The sequence below is a fragment of the Catharus ustulatus genome, chromosome W (assembly GCF_009819885.2).
Source record: "Catharus ustulatus isolate bCatUst1 chromosome W, bCatUst1.pri.v2, whole genome shotgun sequence".
Lineage (NCBI taxonomy): Eukaryota > Metazoa > Chordata > Aves > Passeriformes > Turdidae > Catharus > Catharus ustulatus.
Genome location: NC_046261.2, coordinates 8942359 through 8962850, shown reverse-complemented (window position 1 = coordinate 8962850; position 20492 = coordinate 8942359). Strand labels below are relative to the sequence as shown.

The window sequence follows — 20492 nt, the reverse complement described above, 5'->3', positions numbered from 1 at the left end:
ATGCTGAGGCTGGCTCGGTCACTCCTGCCACACTTTGATAGTGTAAGACTCTGTGCCCTCAGGCACTGCACACTGCCCCAAAAATCTGTGCCCTGGGCAGTTTTGGGTCTTTGCCCTGCTAGGCCTGGAGCAGTCGGTGCTGAGGTCTTCTTTTCTCCAGGTCAACAGCCATGGGCAGCTGGTCTCCATCCAGCTCTTCAGCACGGTAATAGAGCTGCAGGTGGAAGACGGGAAACAGGCTCCCATGGGAACTGTAAGCCAGAGCCTGCTCCCACTTTTCTTGTGCTGGCACAATGAGAACGAGCGCGTGGCCAGGGAGAGTTTTTGAGTCATACTGCTGCATCCCTGGACAGGGGCATGCAACTTTCACAAAGTTGCCAATTAGTAACAGAATCGCGAGATAGCAGGGTTTACTGGCTCGGTTCTGGGCCGCCCCAGGGCTAGGTGGGCTCACACTTCTGGGTTGGCAAAATCATAACTTTGTTCATATTGATCCCGCAACTCTGTTACTAAATGACAATTGCAATTATTTGTTGTTTGTGTATGTTTACCCAGTTAAACGTAATTGTTGTTAATATTTACCATATGCTGCTAATGTTTAGGTCCCAATTGTCTAACCTATATGCCCTTTCCCTTCCGTTCGGTAGTGTCTCTGCTGCTCCTCTAAAATGGGGCGGTGCCGCAAGCCCCCAGGCCCGCCTGTACCCAGTAGGGCTAGGGCATGGCCGTCACCCCTCCGTGCCACCTCCACGGGGCCAGGGGGTGCCTGTGTAGAGGCCGTGCTGCCTGCACGGGGCGGGCGGGTGCCTCTGGAGGGGCGGCTCCGCCTCCACGGGGCCGGGGCGTGCCTCTGGACGGGCGGCTCCACCTCCACGGGGTCGGGGCGTGCCTCTGGACGGGCGGCTCCGCCTTCACAGGGCTGGGGCGTGCCTCTGGACAGGCAGCTCCGCCTCCACGGGGCCGGGGCGTGCCTCTGGACGGGCCATCCTACCTCCACGGGGCTGGGGCGTTGCCGCCACTGCTCCGCCCCACCTCCACCTGGCAGCCATGGCCCTGCCGGCTCCCCCTATGGCTCGCAGCACTCTCCTCTGGGTAGGCAAATTTTTTGAACTCTGTCCATTAGATAAGGCGCACCGGACTATAAGGCACACTTCTGGGTTCCGGGGAAAATTTTAGTCAAAAGGGTCGCCTTATAGTTGTGGAATTACTGTACATTTCCAAAAAACCTCTTTGTTGCTTTGGAGAAAGTCATATTTCCTTTTCCAGATTCTGGCAACAGCTTAATGCTGAGCATGTGAGCACCCAAGATGCAAGCTCATCCAGAGATACCTTAATACCACAAGATGAGCTGCAAATGCCACCAAGATTTTGCTTTCAATTGTGACTGATGTCCCAAACAGACTGTGTCCACATAGCTGTAAATTATTTCAGTAAAGTAGCACACTTGATTAAACCCTGGCCCATGCCAACAGTGTGTGTGCATGCATATGCATTCATTACAGACACAAAATTACATCCACACCCCTGCCCCCTCTCTCTTTCAGCATCAAGCATTCATGCATGCTGCCGACCTCTGACTCCAGACTCACTGCTTTGACCAGCCTCCATCTGAAAGTTATTCTAACAAGCCTCTGGACCAGACACCCATCTGGTGATTGTGCCAGCAGCGATATTCCATTTTTAAAATTGAGAATTATAATAAATCAACAACTGGCTTATGCATTCAATTGATTTTTTTATATATATTGCATAACAAACAAATATGATTATTTCATTGAAAAATATGTGGACTATGACAACAGCCAACTTGTTAATAAAGCTAAGAAACACCAGGGGAGTGCATTTAGAAGCAAGCAGTGTTCTGCATGCACTTTCTCTATTTAAGCAATTGCTATTTCATTAATTTACAAATCTCTTCGTAAGGAAGTGATTACAGTGCCTAACCACAGACCACAGTGTATCAAAAGTTTTTAGTGCTAAAGAACTTCATACTTTGCCTGGTAATTAACACAGATTGACAGATTTGGTAGTATGTACATATGTTCAATACTTTTTTTACATATTGCATTAGCAGTTGATACTCTGAGTGCTATTTTTCTGATATTGTCACATATCACTCTAATGCCAGAATTAACTGCAATATCTACATATTTGTATCAACTCATGTTATAAAAGAGATGTTTAAGAGTCCAGAATGCAAACCAGAAAAACAGGGTAAGCATTTAATTCTTTTATCATACAGTTAAATCAAAGAAATGACTGTATCTTGAGAATGAAACTTTCAGGTTACCTTTCACTAGACCTTGCAGACCAGCACCATTTTAAAAATAAGTTTTTATACATGTTTGCAATATCAAGTACAGTGAGGAAATGAGTGCAGGTTTCCTATTGACTTCGAAGGTGAACCATGTCCCATAGTTACTTAGAATGGAAGTATCTTGAACCCTTCATTATGGGGGCATTATCATGGACATGTAGAAACAGAAATATCAGCAAAAATTAGAGTAATTTTAGAGTTGTTACAACTCAAGGAATGGGAGCAAAGTGTGATCTCCACTGTCACTGTTGCCATTGTGTTTCCAAAAAACCAGCATCAGCTAGTCCCTCACTCAGGCATTGAAGGAATTGCACCAACACTGAATCATTCCCTACTTTTGTTCTTTCCTCTAACCAAATTGCATTTCACCATCACCACTTCAGGTGCATTTGCAACAAGTAACCTGAGACTTGGAAGTGTCTGAAGAGCCTTGCTGTCCTCTGGAGCTATGTTTATATCATGTTTACTATCAATTATGCTTTTCAGAGAATAAAGAAATAACAAAAACATAGGGAATTCACCAAGTGCAGCAGGTCCCGGGCAGTGCCACCAGCACTCTCCCTTTTTGTCTGCAGGGCTCCTGTCACTGGAGGTTCAGATGCTTCAATCAGCTGGGACAGTCACCCATGCCAGGCTGGAAGCTCCCTCTGAAAATGCTGTTTCCCCTCAGACGACCATCTTGTTACCATTTTCACCCCTTTACTCAAGGCCTTTTTTCCCCACCTACACCTCGATGCCCATTTGCCTTCAGGCCCCTCAGACAAGGGGGCTCACACAGCCCAGCGCTGCGGCTCCTCTGGGCTGGCCCAGCTCTCCCCACTGCTCCCGGGCTAACAGCAGAGCTCTCCTTAGGGGCAGGAACAACTCACCCTGGCTGCCTACAGCAAGCTTGGACTGCAGGGCCCAGCTGCACACTCTAGCTGCTGGCTAGTTCCTGCTGGAATACTACTGCAAGTATTTCCTTCCCACTTACAATCACAGGCCTTCATCCAGCTCCAACTCTCTCAGACCCAGACTGACTTCACAGCAGATCTTTTACAGCAGCAGCTCCCTTCCTCGTTTCATTCTTCTTTGTGTCTTTCTGGAGCATTCTTCCTTCCTTAAGATCCTCCCTAAGCACCCAACCCACCCCTTTTATCATCACACTTTATTAGTCACAGCTGCAATCCACTAAGGGCAAGGCTGTTACTCTTCTTTGGTAATTAGCAAAACTGTCAATTAACAGAGGTGAGGTCACCTGTAATTTCTTCTGCTACACCTACACTCCAGGGGCTCCTCAGATTCACACAGGAGGGTTACCCACCCTGTTCTTGCTGATGGTTTAAGGTTGCCCCCCAAAGTCAGTCAGAACAGTTACCCACGCCCTTCTTGCTGATGGTTTAAGGTTGCCCCTCAAAATGCCACCCTGCTCGCTCTGACCCCCTGGCTGAGGGGCTGATGCCCCAGGCTAGAAGGGTTTTACTTCATTTTGGAAGAAGGGCCTCAGATCTCCCTGACCTACACATGCTGAGGCTGTTTGTAATGTTGATAACCGGCCTTCTCATGGCTGGGGAGGACACAGTGGGAGAAAAGGATGAAAACCCACATCAGACATTGCTTTGTGTTTGCCTGAGGAGATGTGCTGTCATTCCCTGGCAGGCTTCCCTGCACCTCGCAAATCTGGGCTAATTTCAAGCATCTGACAGAGGCAGAAACCTAAAAAGCTACTGAGTTCCCACAGGCATCATCAGAGCTGGAACGTTTTTTCACCCTTTGGCTACACCAGCATGTTTATAACACAAACCAGCCATTGCATGTTAAGTGACAGTCCCTTAGACAGCAAAGCCATGTGCAGGGAAAGAGGCAGAGCATCACTGCTCTCTGTGGGATGTCTTTGGGACAAAGCCTCCTTCTTCACCTCAAACCAGAGTTAGTCATTTGACAGGGGAAGTAACTTGTTCACTTATTCAGATTTTTTAAAAATCCCTTTTTTGTCTTGAAAAGAAAGCCTTAGGGAGTTGCTGAATTTGCATGGATACGTTCTGTCCATGGAAGTATGGAAGCAAGGATGCTGCTGTGTCCCTGGGTGTTTGGCAGCTTTCTGGAAGGAGATTCAAAATGTCTGTGAGACAGACACTCTGTCAAGTCTGTTTTAACAGGGAGAGGGCCAAAACCCACAGTTTATTTATAGGGTGCCCTTGGCAAAAAATAGTTGCCATCGATATTTAGGATAAGTAAGTACCGGGACTCTGGTTGGCTGGGCCTGAATGTTTTGCTGACTCATAGTATATCTAATGAAAGCTTAATAAAATGGAATATATCTAGTTCATGAAGTCTCTTGATACTGTGTTGTAATTTAGTCCACCAACCGCCTTTATAGAAAGTTGGATTCCATGAACCTGTTATAATGAGCTAAAAAGTGCACAGATAAGCAGTTATTTCTGAAAATGTGGCTCCCTATCGATATATATTTTGCACAGCCTGTATATGTTAATTGAATTGAAATGAGCATGGGACCTTAAGGTTTTTTAGGTCTAGTGAGACATTAAATACTCCAAAAGCACAATAAAAATGGAAAAAAACTCTGCTTCTCCAAACTATTGAATCTCATTTCTTCAGCTGTATGTAAAGCACTCCTACTACCTGGGGAAAACACAAAAAAGCATTGCTTACAGCCCTTCATGGTCTGGATATGCAGCCTTCATGCCTTCATACCTTCATAATCTTACTTATCTTCTGCCCTTTTGATGCAATCCATCTTACTAAGTATTCCTATCTCATCTTCAAGTTGCCTTGCATATGCTCATATTTTTTCCTCCTTTTCTTTTTGGAGCCTCTCACTCCAGGAGCACTCCTGCATTGGTTAGAAAAAACCCACAATGTTGGCAATAGTGACAAACCATTGCCCTCTGTATTCAGGTGGGGTTCTACTTTACTTCTTTCTAAGGAAGTTTCTCTCTGTTGGGGTTAAGATCATGTAGACACATCCTCTAAAATTTTTGTATAGTCTGGGTTATGTACATTGCTGCATATATCAGCATGAAAACCAACAGTAGCTGCTCTGTGTATTGAGTACACAACAGGTTGAAGCTGATGTGAAGAATGATCTAACTCAAACTAAACAGTGGGAGAAAAACTCCTTTTCCAAAGTTAATATTTTAAAAGCTTAATAGCTGTTAATTCTAAAAACTATTCTTATTTATTATCATGCTTCCTGCCTACCATATACCAGAGCAATCCTGAATGCTCTAAACAAGGCACTGAGCATCCTATTTTTGAATGAAATTTGGAGAAACCAAAGGGTAAGGCAATTTGAAGAAAGATCTGAGGTCTTGGATGCTGATCCAGATTGAGCTGAGTTTCTGAATATTTTTCTTGGCAATCACTCTTGGATTATACTATTTACTTTGTCACAGAGGGAGTATTATTGATCACCTTCCACCACCATGACTGTTACAGTGTCAATCAAAAACAAGCAGCTTGCTAACATTCAGCTGTACAAATGTTCTCTTTTGGGGGCTCATTAGTTTGCTTCTGCTGGCATCATTGCAGCCAGAAAAGAAAAAGCTCTCGTGTTTTCATTCAGTACAAACAAAATGGTATGAAAATATTTTGCTTAAATTTGAATTCTAATTAATTAAAGATGCTCTTTCATAAAAAAAAAAAAAAAAAAAAAAAAAAGAACTACAGTAATTTCATGACTATAAGGCGCACCCTTTTGACTAAAATTTCCCCCCAAACCCGGAAGTGCGCTTTATAGTCCAGTGTGCCTTATATGATTTACAAAGTTGCGACATTTGCCACTTCAGAAGTGCAAGCTGCGAGCCGAGCCGGGACCCGCGGGAGCCGCGGCCGCCACGCGGGGAGAGAGCCGGGACGTGTCGTGATGGAGCTGTGAGACACAGCTAGCAGAGAACCGGGACACAGCCGGGACAAAGCCGGGAGCTGCAGCCGTGGGGAGGGACCCGGACTTCTCGTGGTTCAGGATTGCTGTGGTTCAGGGCTGCTCGTCCGCGGCTGGGATCTGGTGTGGTCGCCCTTCTCAGCATGTCCTCTGGTGTTGTTCTGTCTCTGTAGTCTCCTGGGAACTGCTCTTCGTTTACTCAACAGGAGGACGTGCTAACGAGTATTGCACTCAGCGTCTGTAAACACCTAATTACCAGGATTACATAACAAAAGGCATTTCATTACACTAAGGGACCCGGTTGTCCCCTCAGGCGTTTCAGCCACTGGAGCAGTGAAGCGAGATGGCACCGCCAGGTCTGTCGTCCCAGGTTTGAGAAGAGTGAAGGGAAAAAAACTCCCCAAAAAAACCTCCGTGGCTGCATCTCTATTTCCATGTTGTTTTGCATGGTTGATTGCTTTTAATTTAAAATGTGTCTCGTAAGCTAGTCTCCTCTGTGGAGCCATGCTGAACTCACGCTCGCCGTTAACAGTCATCCTCAGTAACGCCTTCACCCGCCGCATAGGCAAGAAGCTTTTCTCTGATTGGTTTATCGTGGTCAGAAATGTGGCATTTGTCTAAATCTCCATGCCCAAACAATCCCAGGGGGAAGCTGGGACCCGCGTTTCTGACCACAATAAACCAATCTGAGAAAAGCTTCTTGCCTACCCGTGGGTGAAGGCATTACTGAGGGCGGTTGTTAACGGCGAGAGTGAGTTTGACATGGACCACACCAGATCCCAGTCGCTGGCGAGCAGTCCCTCCCCACGGGCAGTCCCGCCCCACGGGCAGTCCGGCTCCCTCCCCGCGGCTGCAGCTCCCGGCTTGTCCCGACTGTGTCCCCGTTGTCTGCCGGCTGTCTGCCTCTGCTTTCTGCCCGCTCTGTTGGAGCTGTATGCCCGCTGTCTGCCGGCTGTCTGCCTCTGCTTTCTGCCCGCTCTGTCGGAGCTGTATCCCTGCTGTTTGCCGGCTGTCTGCCTCTGCTCTCTCCCGGCTCTGTCCCAGATGTGTCCCCGCTCTCTATCAGCTCGCTCCCGGTTCTCTCCTGGCTCCTGCCCAGCAGCCGTGGGCAGTACCCAGCCGCCCCGAACGGCGGGCAGTCCCCAGCCATGCCAGCTGGTGTCTGTGGCATGCAGGAGTGCAGGGGCCCCGCCCGCGCACGGGGAGGGAGCCTGAAGCTGCATTTAAAGGCTACACCAATCTGTTAAAATGTTTCCAATTTGAGCACATGCCAGTAAACCCGCAATGGCATGATCCTGTTACTAATTCGTTACTTTGTTGCGCGCCGCGCGGCTCCTCACTGAAAAAAAAGTACGCCTTATAGTCTGGTGCACCTTATGGTCGTGAAATTACTGTAATTTAGACATTAGGACTACAAATAACACACTTTAAGGATGTATGGTTTTTACTCTCTATTTTAATATCTGAAACAAATTCACTGGTAGTGGTTAAAAATGCCCAGACTATGGAATGGGCCTGAAATCAAAGACCGAAAGATTTCATTATGACAGAAGGAGTTATTGCCCACAAATTATGTTAATTCAAATGCCAAGCAGAATACTTTGATGGATTGTAGTGTAGAACCGGACAAAGAAAAGAATATCTACAACTGTTATGAATTGCTAAATTTCATCTGTAAGAACAAGAATATTGATTTCATTTATCTCGTCCAGTTGGTAGTATGACTGAAGAATAACTGGCAGGGCGGGCTCCGGCTCGGCTTGGAGCCCGGTGGGCTCGCACGTCCAGGTTGGCAAAATCATAACTTTGTTCATATCAGTCCCGCGATTCTGTTACTAAATGGCAATTGCAATTAGTTGTTTTTGTATGTTTACCCAGTTAAATGTAATTGTTGTTAATATTTACCATATGCTGCTAATGTTCCAGTCCCCAATTGTCTCACCTATATGCCCTTTCCCTTCAATCCAATAACGCCTCTGCTGCTCCTCTAAAATGGCACCTGCGAGGAGGGTGCCGTTACTGAGCTATATGCAAATGAAGGGGTGCAAAGGACACTGGGACACTATTTGGTGCTAAAAATCCCTTAAAACAACGAGCCCAAAATAGCATCTGGAACTGAAAACAGGGTTCCCAGGTTGAGAAAACAGCACAGAACACGAATTTATCATCTCGAGCTGCTTTGTTCCTTTGCTATGACCTGAACAGCACCCTACCAACATGACCACCCTCTTGACTACAGGCCAGAACAGTCTCCCAACGGACATCCATGAGGATGGAAAGCCCAGCTCTGCCTTAGGACAAAGCTGCATTCCTCCTCCTTCACGTTGTCCAAAAGGAGCATCAGTGGTGTACGCAGCCTTTCAGGTTCCCCACCTAAAGCTGGCCTCTAATAAAGGCCTTAAAAAGGAGCAGGTCTCCTGGCCTGTTTATAACACAATAATCTCCTTGAAGCTTATCAAAACCAGGCGGACTCCAACTGCACTCTGCTACTGACACCTTTGCCTGAAGAGGTAAAAGAGCGACCTGGCAATAAAGGTACCAAATCTCTCAGTTCAACCTGCAACTGCACAATGCGTCTCTGAAATACTCCCATGTAAGCTAGTACACCTAACAAGCTCAGGGCAACAAAGCACCCCAAAGAGCCTGTGTTTTCAGATCAACCCTTCTTGTGCCTCTAGCTCCTCGGCCAGGCTATGCAGTGCAACAGGTCTCTCCAAGCCAATGTGGTCCTTCCTTATCCAACAGGGTTGAGCTCAGTGCCTTTGACATGCTCCCTCCTCCGGGGCCAGGCAGCCTTCATGTTCCTGGCTGGCCCCTCTCACAATCTCAGCAAGGTGTGGGCATCATGACAGGGACAAACATGAAAAATCAAAGCCCATTTTCCACCTCTCTCTAGCTGAGGAGAATTGTTAGCTCCTGCCAGGACTCACGCACTCAGCATCCTCATCCACGAAACGCAAGTGTTGCCTGCTCAGAAACTTGCACCTCGGTCCTGCAGGAACGACAGCACCAGCCACAACTGGCACTTACCAGCTCAGGATATTGAGTCCCTATTGTGATCGCAGGAATCTTGTGGATATTTTTCTCTTCTTTCTCCGCGTCTCCCAGTGCTGGGAGAGACACTGCATTGTCCACTGTTCAGGGCTCTGTGGACAGAGAGAAGCATGAGGGACAGGCCACTACCTATCATTTCTAACCGTCTTGCTATTCAGCTCTGCAAGCTGCTCTACTAAGGCAGAATCATCAACTGTCATAGCAATGGGATTCTAAGGCCCTGCGACTCAATTAAAGTGGGCTGATTCAACAGAACTGCATATGCCTCAGAATTCAATAATCCAAAACGGCTACTACTAGCAAGCAACCTCCTTGTCAAAACTGAGTTCTGTATGCTTCCTAAGCTCTGAAATGGAAAATGAGGAAAAAGTCAGCTGTTTCTGCTGCACACATGGAAAGACACTATCAGAATCTCATCCAGTGCTGCAAAAGGGCAGGAAATCATGAGGAAAAGCGCCTTTCATTCCTGCAAAACAATGAATTAAGCAGGGCTTCTCCTCCTGGCACAGCAACAACCCTGCAACCCAGTAAGGCTTGTAAGGATTCCTGGACAATATAATCATCTCTTTGAAGCTTATCAAAACCAGGCAGACTCCAACTGCACTGAAGAGGCATAAGAGGGACCTGCAAATAAAGGCACCTAATCTCTCAGTTCAACCTGCAACTTCAGAATGGGTCTCTGAAATACTCCCACGTAAGCAAGCACACCCAAAAAGCTCCTGGCAGGAAAGCTCCCCAAAGAGTCTGTGTTGTCAGATCAAGCTTTTTTGTTCCTCTCTCTCCTCAGCCAGTCTGGGCAGTGCGACAGGACTCTCTAGACCACTGTAGCCCCTACGTATCCTCCACGGCTGAGCTCAGTGCCTTTGACATGCTCCCTCCTCTGGGTCTGGGAAGCCTTCAGGCTCAAGGTTGGCCCCTCTCACAATCCCTGCAAGATGGGGCCCAAACATGTCATCTCAAGGCCCATTCTCCACCTCTCCCTGGCTGACGGCGATTGTAGCTCCTGCCAGGACTCCTGCACTCAGCATCCTCAGCCACCAACTGCAAGTGCTGCTTGCTCAGAATCTTGTACCACTTTCCTGCAGGAAAGACAGCACCAACCACAACTGACACTTACCAGTGTCATTGATTGTTTGTGATAGTGACTCCATGCTCTGAACATCGCTGGATGGTTATGGGCATGTTGCTCCTCATTGTTCTCATCTCTAGGGGCTGAGCGAGTTTTTGAAGGGTCTGCTGTTGGTTCAGGTTTCTGTGGACAGAGTGAAACATGAGGGACAGGCCACTACCTATCATTCCTAACCCTATTGCTATCCAGCTCTACAACCTTCTCTACAAAGGCAGAACCATCAACTGTCATAGCAATGGGATTCTAAGGCACTCCGACTCAAATAAATGGCCTGATTCAACAGAACTGTATATTACTCCGTACTTAATACTCCACCCTGGCCTCTCTCTGAAAACTGATCCTTGTATTCTTTAAAGCTCTGAAATGGAAAATTTGAAAATTGTCAGTGTTTACATCACTATTGTTGGTTCAATCATGGAAATGGATTTTCTTTTAACCCACCCACGTGACCCTCCACACTCTACTGCCACAGGCCAGGCTCACTGTTTTCTCCTCATTTCTTAAACACCAGGAACCTCAAATGTTCTTTTCTCACTCACGTCCGATCTGGCATTTCCGAATACATGTCTCAGGTGACCTGTAGTGGGCAAAGAAAATGAAGGATATTTGTCCTAGTTTGGAGGACAGGTGTCTGCTAAGAAAGGCAGGAGCCTCTCTTTGAAATTGGTGACTGTAAACTAACTCCCTCCCTCCAAAATATTATAATTTTGAAATCAAACGACTCTCAGGCAAAGATATGGGAATTAGGAATAACAGTTCTTTAACTAGGGAAATTAAAATAAAAATACAATACTACAAAGAAACAGACCCCAAGCCCTGATAAAGTCAGAGTAAAACCTGACACCCCATCAGGCAGGGTGTTGGTAGCAGTTCGATTAAATGGTGGTTGTAGTCCTTTTGTAGTGACAAAGGTGATTCAGTTGAAGCAGTGCTCCTGTAGAAGGTGCAGTTTCCTTCCAGAGGTCCAGTGATGATGTGGAGAAATCCAGCTTCCCTCTGGAGTTCAGTGGAGAAAGGGGCTACCTTGGTGTCCCCCACACCTCTGTTTAATCTTGGTAAGAAATGTTGGGCCCTTCCCCCTGGTTGGAGCAACTTCCAATGGGATGCAGTAATTTTATCAGTCACACAGTGGGACTCAATGGTCCATTAGCAGAAGATACCTCCCTGGAGAAAGGATGGGTTGTGAAAAGATAAAGAACAATGCCCAGCCTGGCTTCAATGGATGGCCCATCAGCAGAACATCTCCTGCGGAGATAAGGATCGCTGCCCCCACCCTCAACAGATGGTGATAGAATAGATCTTTTATCACACCCTCTATTGTAACCTAAGACATTATCCACCCCTTATTCTATGATCATCTGCATAATGACACCTTACACACCGTTCTCACTTAACATTAGGTTTCCCTTCGGTACACAATGGGTTTCTCCATCTTTCTGCATTACCCACCAAGTGTAACCAGGTCTTTGAGCAAAAACAATCCCACGGATGGGTTTGTCCTTGCCCGTGGTGGGACTAATCCAAACAGTCTTACCTAAAATACCTTTCACGCATACTATAGGGAACTTATCTCCATCCACTGTGTGCAAGAGTTCAGACGGGGCAGGACCAGTTTGATTTATGGACCCTCGGGTGTTGACCATCCAGGTGGTCTTTGCTAAGTTCGTTTCCCAATTCTTGAAGGTTCCCTCACTAAGTACTTTCTATGTGGTCTTGTTGCATTGTTCAACTTTCCCGGCAGCTAGTGGATGGTAAGAGATATGATATATCCATTCAATGCCATGTCCTCTGGCCAAGGTGTTGATAAGGCCGTTTTTGAAATGGGTCCCATTGTCTTACTCAATTCTCTCAGGGGTACCATGCCTCCAAAGGACCTGTTTTTCAAGGCCCAGGATGGTGTTCCAAGTAGTGGCGTGAGGCACAGGGAAGGTCTTCAACCATCCGGTTGTGGCTTCCACCATGATCAGCACATAGCGCTTGCCTTGGCAGGTTTGAGGCAGTGTGATGGAGTCAATCTGCCAGGCCTCCCCACTTTTATATTTAGACCAATGCCCACCATACCAGAGAGGCTTGGCCCGCTTGGCTTGCTTGATGGCAGCGCGTGTATCACAGTCATGGATAACTTGAGAGATACTGTCCATGGTTAGATCCACCCCTCGGTCTCGTGCACACTTATAGGTGGCGTCTCTGCCCTGATGACCCGAGGCATCATGGGCCCATCGAGCCAGGAACAATTGTCCCTTGTGCTGCCAATCTAAGTCTATTTTTGACACCTCTATCTTTGAGGCCTGATCTCCTTGCTCGTTATGTCTGTATTCCTCATTAGCCTGACTCTTGGGGACATGGGCAACCAAATGATGCACTTTTACAGGTAGCTTCTCTACCCGGGTGGCAATGTCTTTCCACTCATCAGCAGCCCAGATTGGTTTTCCCCTACGTTGCCAATTTGCCTTTTTCCACCTTTCCAGCCAACCGCACAGAGCATTGGCTACCATCCACGAGTCAGTATAAAGGTAGAGCTTTGGCCACTTCTCTCTTTCAGCAATGTCCAGGGCCAGTTGAAAAGCTTTGAGTTCAGCAAGTTGACTTGATCCAACTTCTCTTTCTCTAGCTTGTGCAACCTGTCGTGTAGGGTTCCATACGGCTGCTTTCCACTTCCGGTTCATCCCCACGATGCGGCAGGAGCTGTCAGTGAAAACAGCATAGCGTGTTTCATCTGCTGGCAGTTGGTTATACAGTGGGGCTTCCTCAGCGCGGCTCACTTGTTCTTCCTCCTCGTCATTGGCGAGACCAAAGTTTTCACCTTCTGGCCAGTTCGTAATAATCTCCAAAATCCCAGGGCAATTTGGGTTTCCAATACGGGTGCACTGCGTGATGAGAGCAATCCACTTGCTCCATGTGGAGTCGGTGGCGTGGTGGGTAGAGGGAACCTTTCCTTTGAACATCCACCCCAGCACTGGTAGTTAGGGTGCCAGGAGGAGTTGTGTTTCCGTCACAATCACCTCTGAGGCAGCTTGGACTCCCTCATAGGCAGCCAAGATCTCCTTCTCTGTGGGAGTGTAATTGGCTTCAGACCCTCTGTAGCTTCGGCTCCAGAATCCCAGAGGTCTTCCTCGAGTCTCCCCAGGCACCTTCTGCCAAAGACTCTGGGACAGACCATGGTTCCCGGCTGCAGTGTAAAGCACATTTTCACTTCTGGTCTTGTCCTGACTGGGCCAAGAGCTACCGCATGAGCGATCTCCTGTTTGATATGGGCAAAGGCCTGCTGGTTCTCAGCACCCCGGGGAAAATCATTCTTCTTACAAGTGACCAGGTAGAGAGGGCTCACAATCTGACTGTACTCGGGAATGTGCATTCTCCAAAAGTCTATGGCACCTAGGAAAGCTTGTGTTTCCTTCTTGTTGGTTGGTGGAGACATCACGGTGATCTTATTGATGACCTCAGTGGGGATCTGGCGCCGTCCATCTTGCCACTTTACTCCCAGGAACTGGATCTCTCGGGCAGGTCCTTTGACTTTGCTCTTTTTAATGGCAAAGCCAGCTCCCAGCAGAATCTGGATGATTTTCGCTCCTTTCTCAAATACGTCCACTGCCATGTTCCCCCACACAATGATGTCAGTGATGTATTGACGGTGTTCTGGAGCTTCACCCTTTTCTAGTGCAATCTGGATCAGTCCATGGCAGATGGTGGGGCTACGTTTCCACCCCTGGGGCAGACGATTCCGGGTGTACTGCATGCCCCTCCAGGTGAAAGCAAACTTAGGCCTGCACTCTGCTGCTAGAGGAATGGAGAAAAAGGCATTGGCAATGTCAATGGTGGCGTACCACCTTGCTGCCTTGGACTCCAGTTTGAACTGGAGCTCTAGCATGTCTGGCATGGCAGCGCTCAGTGGTGGAGTCACTTTGTTCAACGCACGATAGTCCACAGTCAATCTCCATTCTCCATCAGACTTGCGCACGGGCCAGATGGGGCTGTTGAAGGGTGAATGGGTTTTGATGACCACCCCTTGGCTCTCCAGCTCACGGATCATCTTGTGGATGGGGATCACAACATCTCGATTCGTCCAGTACTGCTGGTGGTGAACTGTTGAGGTGGCAATTGGCACTTGTTGCTTTTTCACCTTCAGGAGTCCCACTGCAGATGGGTTTTCTGACAGTCCAGGCAAAGCATTCAACTGCTCAATACCCTCTACTGCTATAGCAGCTATTCCAAAAGTCCACCTGTATCCCTTTGGGTCTTTGTAATAGCCGCTCCGGAGGAAGTCTATGCCTAAAATGCGCGGTGCCTCTGGGCCAGTCACAACTGGATGCTTCTGCCACTCCTTCCCAGTCAAGCTCACCGCAGACTCCAGGAAAGTCAATTCCTGTGATCCTCCCGTCACCCAACAATGGAAACAGGTTCTTCCCCCACATGTCCTCATGGTATCAGAGTACACTGTGAACCAGTATCAACTAATGCCCTGGGTTTTTGTGGCTCTGATGTGCCAGGCCATCTGATCCACACCGTCCAATAGACCCTGTTATCCCATGCCTCTCCCTGGCTAGAGGCAGGGCCCCTCTAGCCCTGGTTATTATTTCCTTCCTGGGTATACATAGTAGAGGTTCCTTCAAGTGGGTCTGACAGATTATGCTCCCTTCTGTAATGCCCAACACATTGATTATGGGAAGTTGAGGCTACCTTCACTTTAGTAGACCTCCCTTGGTTACTGTTTCCCTCCCTGAGTTGACGCACCCGTACTACCAGGACAGAAGTGGATTTCCCATCCCATTTTCCCATGTCCTCCCCATGGTCACGTAAAAAGAACCACAGATCAGCTCGTGGGGTGTACCCTCTCTCCCTAGCTGGGGGGCATTGGGTTCCGACTTTGGGGCCTGTGACTCGCACTGATGCTGCATTGATTTTCCTCATCTCCTCTCTCATCCCTCTCATCTCCTCCTTAAACTCCTCTTTGAGTTCCTTAACCACAGCAGTGACATGAGCGTGCATTGGGCCATTGATCATGCTCTCAAAATTTCTGAGCTTGTTAGCAACAGAACCCACTGTCTCTTGGTTGTTGTCGGCATTAATCATTGCAATGAAGGTGGTGTATTGAGATGGCCCCAGGTTTGCCAGATTCCACAGCATCTGCCCTGTGCACCTGACCTTGTCAGGGTCACTGTCATGCTGTCCACCCCTCCCAAAGAGTACTGCCACTTCCCTCAGCTGTTGAATCCCCTCTTCAAGGGCCTTCCAGCGCATTCTATGGTGATGCTCCTGCATTCTTTCCCTGTGGACGAACCTCTCTCTCACACTCGTTAAAAGCCGCTCCCAGAGGGAAAGGGGGCCTGTCTCTCTTACGAATACCTTGAGCTACACCTGAGTCCTGGGTCAAAGGTCCCAAATTCCTTGCCTCAGTACCATCCAGTTGCACACCTGCACCCACACAGTCCCAGACCCGAAGTAATCACATTGTAAAAGCCTTACGGCCCTGTCGTACAATGTCTTTTCGCAGATTACGGAGACATTCATATGACAGGGACTCAGTGACGATCTCAACCTCTGGTTCCCCTGCTGGTTGTGAGGGTCCTCCTTTATTATCCTTAATGTCTAGGTGCTTTGCGTTTGTCTTAGACTTTCTAGTTTCCACAGGGGCGATTGCTACTGGCTGTGAGTGCCCCTGTAGTTTAGTTGGAACCTGGACAGACGTAATGTTAGTAGGTTCCACTGCAGCATCATTGGATTCTCCCTTTTTAGGGCAGGGGGAGGGTTTCTCACCAGCTGGGGAAAGGTACTCCTTTAGCATCTGGCCCATTTCACATATCTCCTTCACTAGAACCCCCACCCACTCCGGGTGGTTCCTTTCTGAGGTGGGCTGTGGGGCAGGGTCAGGCTCTAGGGCAGCACCATCTCTGTTTCCTGGAATAGGTATCAGGGTTGTTATCCAGCTCACTCCCCCCTTATCTCTAAATGTTAAATAGGACAAGCCTATCAGTAACACCAGCCACTGTATAATATCATAAGCATTTAGAGGAGGTTTTAACCCTTCCAGAACTGGTGGGGTAGACCCAAAAATCTGGGTGTAGGGTTGGGAGAAAATTTCCCCTGGTGTCATTCCCTCACAGTAGGTACCATTATTAGAGTAACCCCAGAAATATACGGTGAGTGTGTGATAGCCCTGAATTCATGTACCCGCCTTCCAAAGGAAGTTAAAAATCCATGAATTCCTCACCTTGTTAACCCATAAAGCAAACTGGATAACAGCCATAGTAGCCTTAGTTATAGGGCCCATGTCGAGATAAGGGACTGCAAATGGGAGAAATACAGCCACAATCACGTGCCACCCAAACCAGGGTAAACTAGACAAAATATTGCCACCTAATAAGGTTTCTGTATCAGCATACAAAAAAATTAGATAACTTAAGAACTGTTATCCCTTTTATCTCTTGATGCCCTCGAGTCCCATGTTGGGCACCAAAATCTGTCCTAGTTTGGAGGACAGGTGTCTGCTAAGAAAGGCAGGAGCCTCTCTTTGAAATGGTGACTGTAAACCCCCTCCCTCCAAATTATTATAATTTTGAAATCAAACGGCTCTCAGGCAAAGATATGGGAATTAGGAATAACAGTTCTTTAACTAGGGAAATTAAAATAAAAATACAATACTACAAAGAAACAGACCCCAAGCCCTGACAAAGTCAGAGTGCAACCTGACACCCCATCAGGCAGGGTGTTGGTAGCAGTTTGATTAAATGGTGGTTGTAGTCCTTTTGTAGTGACAGATGTGATTCAGTTGAAGCAGTGCTCCTGTAGAAGGTGCAGTTTCCTTCCAGAGGTCCAGTGATGATGTGGAGAAATTCAGCTTCCCTCTGGAGTTCAGTGGAGAAAGGGGCTACCTTGGTGTCCCCCACATCTCTGTTTAATCTTGGTAAGAAATGTTGGGCCCTTCCCCCTGGCTGGAGCAACTTCCAATGGGATGCAGTAATTTTATCAGTCACACAGTGGGACTCAATGGTCCATTAGCAGAAGATACCTCCCTGGAGAAAGGATGGGTTGTGAAAAGATAAAGAACAATGCCCAGCCTGGCTTCAATGGATGGCCCATCAGCAGAACATCTCTTGCGGAGATAAGGATCACTGCCCCCACCCTCAACAGATGGTGATAGAAGGGATCTTTTATCACACCCTGTATTGTAACCCAAGACAATATTCTTTGAGGCAACTGCCTGGGCTGATGAATCCAACAGAACAAATCAACCCAAACAGAGAGCAATTTCTGTTTCACAACAGGTGTCCAGGAGAAACAGCTCTTTCACACTGCCAGCAAGTGAACAGGACGACATTCTTGGCTGTTAGTATTTTTTGGTCAGGTTTGAAAGAAAATTAATACACATTTGATCAATATACAGTAAATTCAGGAATAAGAGTCGCACTGAGTATAAGCCGCGTCTCTGGGTGTTGGCAAATATTTTGTTTTTTGTCCATAAATAAGCCGCACCCGAGTATAAGCCGCACTGTCGTTCGCAGCGATAACCCGCGTGCAACAAAGTTGCCAAAGAGTAACAGAATGGCGGCAGGGCGGGGTTTACTGGCTCGGCTCGGGCTGTGAAGGCTTGGCCGCCTCGGGGCTGCCGACTGGGCCAGGTAGCCCGGCCCAGCGCTACCGCTCTGCGGGGCCACTGGGCTCGGTCACCACGGCCCAGCGCTGCCCTGTGGGTGCAGGCAGGGATGCAGCCCCCTCCCGCGGTGGCGGGCAGGGACGGAGCGCCCCGCCGCCTCCCCAAGACGCGGCAATGGCGGCGTGGGTCCCCCGCCGCCTCCCATATAAGCGGCAGTAGCGGCCCGGGTCCCCCGACGCCTGCCAGAACCGCGGCAATGGCGGCCCGGGTCCCCCCCCACCTCCACGAGCCGCGGCAGTGGCGGCCCGGATCCATCGCCGCCTCCCAGAGCCGCGGCAGTGATGCGCGGAAAGCACTCTATAACTCACAGAAATAAGTTATAAGAGTAGGTATGTATTTATTCAGCGCTAGGTGCATGGGGGATCGCTCCTCCAAAAGCATGCACACCTTTGGCGACCTGCGCCTCGCCTTTTATTCTCTACAAACTAGGAATATACAATTCGCCTAATACATATTCATTGCCTATCCCCGCTTCATATGGAAATTAGTTTCACGCCTCTTTGCGACTGCGCATTGTTCTTTTTTGGGTCGCTCTGGTGGTCTTCGGGGGTCTTAGATGAAGTAAGGAGTCTTCCTCCCAGTTTGAACTTTTCTCCTTGTATTCCTGCGCATGCTCTCTTCTTAGTCCTTTGGTCAATTTCCGGACTTCAGCATCAGTTTTTTTTCTTCCCAGGGACCCCCTCATCCTGTGGGTCTTTGTTCTTCTATTTTAATCTGCCAACTTCATCCTGCAGCTTGGCTGCTCTTCCTGTTTTGCAAGCACCGTAAATTATAGCTGACACTATAGTTTCGTCAGTCCCCTTTTAAATCAAAATTTTTCTAAATATTTAATTCTTAAATCTGAATTTCTCTATTTCAGCAGTGGCGGTCCGGGCATTCCGCCGCCTCCTTGAGCCGCGGCAATGGAGGCCCGGGTCCCCCCCACCTCCACGAGCCGCGGCAGTGGCGGCCTGGGTCCCCCGCCGCCTCCCAGATCCGCGGCAGTGGCGGCCCGGGTCCCCCGCCGCCTCCCAGAGCCGCGGCAGTGGCGGCCCGGATCCCCCTCCTCCTTCCCGAGCTGCGGCAATGGTGGCCCGAGTCCCCTGCCCCCTCCCAGAGCCGCGGCAATGGCGGCCGGGGTTTTCCGCCACCTCCCTAAGCCGCGGCGGTGGCGGCCCGGGTCCCCCGCCGCCTCTCAGAGCCTCGGCAGTGGCGGCCGGCGTCCCCTGCAGCCTCCCAGGGCCGCGGAAGGGGCGGCGCGCGTCACACGCGGCGTCCCAGAGCCGCGGCAATGGCGGCGCGAGTTCCCCTCCGCCTCCTTGAGCCGCGGCGGTGGCGGCTCGGATCCCTCGCCGCCTCCCAGACCGCGGCAGTGGCGGCGCGGTTCCCCCCCCCCCCTCTCCTCCCAGATCCGCGGCAGGGGCGGCCCGGGTCCCCCCCTGCCTCCCAGAGCCGCGGCAATGGCGGCCCGGGTCCTCCGCCGCCTCCCAGAGCCGCGGCAGTGGCGGCCCGGATCCCCCGACGCCTCCCAGAACCGCGGCAATGGCGGCCCAGGTCCCCCTCCTCCTCCCTGAGCTGCGGCAATGGCGGCCCGTGTCCCCCACCCCTTCCTCCCCGAGCCGCGGCAGTGGCGGCCCGGGTGCCCCCCCACCTCCGCAAGCCGCGGCAGTGGCGGCCCGGGTCCTCCGCCGCCTCCCAGAGCCGCGGCAGTGGCGGCCCGGATCCCCCGACGCCTCCCAGAACCGCGGCAATGGCGGCCCGCGTCTTCCGCCGCCTCCCAGAGCCGCGGCAGTGGCGGCTCGGATCCCTCGCCGCGTCCCAGAGCCTCGGCATCAGCGGTCTGGGTCCAGCGCCGGCTCCCAGAGCCGCGGCAATGGCGGCCCGGGTCCTTCGCCGCCTCCCAGAGCCGCGGCAGTGGCCGCCCGGATCCCCCTCCTCCTTCCCGAGCTGCGGCAATGGCGGCCCGGGTTCCCCGCCGCCTCTCAGAGCCGCGGCAGTGGCGGCCCGCGTCCCCCGCCGCCTTCCAGAGCCGCGGCAATGGCGGCCGGGGTTTTCCGCCACCTACCTAAGCCGCGGCGGTGGCAGCCCGGGTCCTCCGCCGCTTCCAAGGGCCGCGGAAGGGGCGACCCGCGTCCCCCGCCGCCTCCCAGAACCGCGGCAGTGGCGGCCCGGATCCCCCTCCTCCTTCCCGAGCTGCGGCAATGGTGGCCCGAGTCCCCCGCCCCCTCCCAGAGCCGCGGCAATGGCGGCCGGGGTTTTCCGCCACCTCCCTAAGCCGCGGCGGTGGCGGCCCGGGTCCCCCGCCGCCTCTCAGAGCCGCGGCAGTGGCGGCAGGCGTCCCCTGCAGCCTCCCAGGGCCGCGGAAGGGGCGGCGCGCGTCACACGCGGCGTCCCAGAGCCGCGGCAATGGCGGCGCGAGTTCCCCACCGCCTCCTTGAGCCGCGGCAGAGGCGGCCCGCGTCCCCCGCCGCCTCCCAGA

General features: G+C 50.3%; 1 long non-coding RNA gene across 2 annotated transcripts in view; it reads right to left on the bottom strand.

The window, feature by feature from the left end:
• Nucleotides 1–20145, bottom strand: part of LOC117005065 — a 37607-nt gene extending 17462 nt beyond the window's left edge. For both annotated transcript variants that reach the window (XR_004419760.1, XR_004419761.1), the window contains exons 1-3: nucleotides 20079–20145; nucleotides 10372–10506; nucleotides 9231–9346 (exon numbers count right to left, since the gene is read on the bottom strand). This is a non-coding gene — a long non-coding RNA (uncharacterized LOC117005065). The remainder of the gene's footprint in view (nucleotides 1–9230; nucleotides 9347–10371; nucleotides 10507–20078) is intronic.
• Nucleotides 20146–20492: the final 347 nt, after the last annotated feature.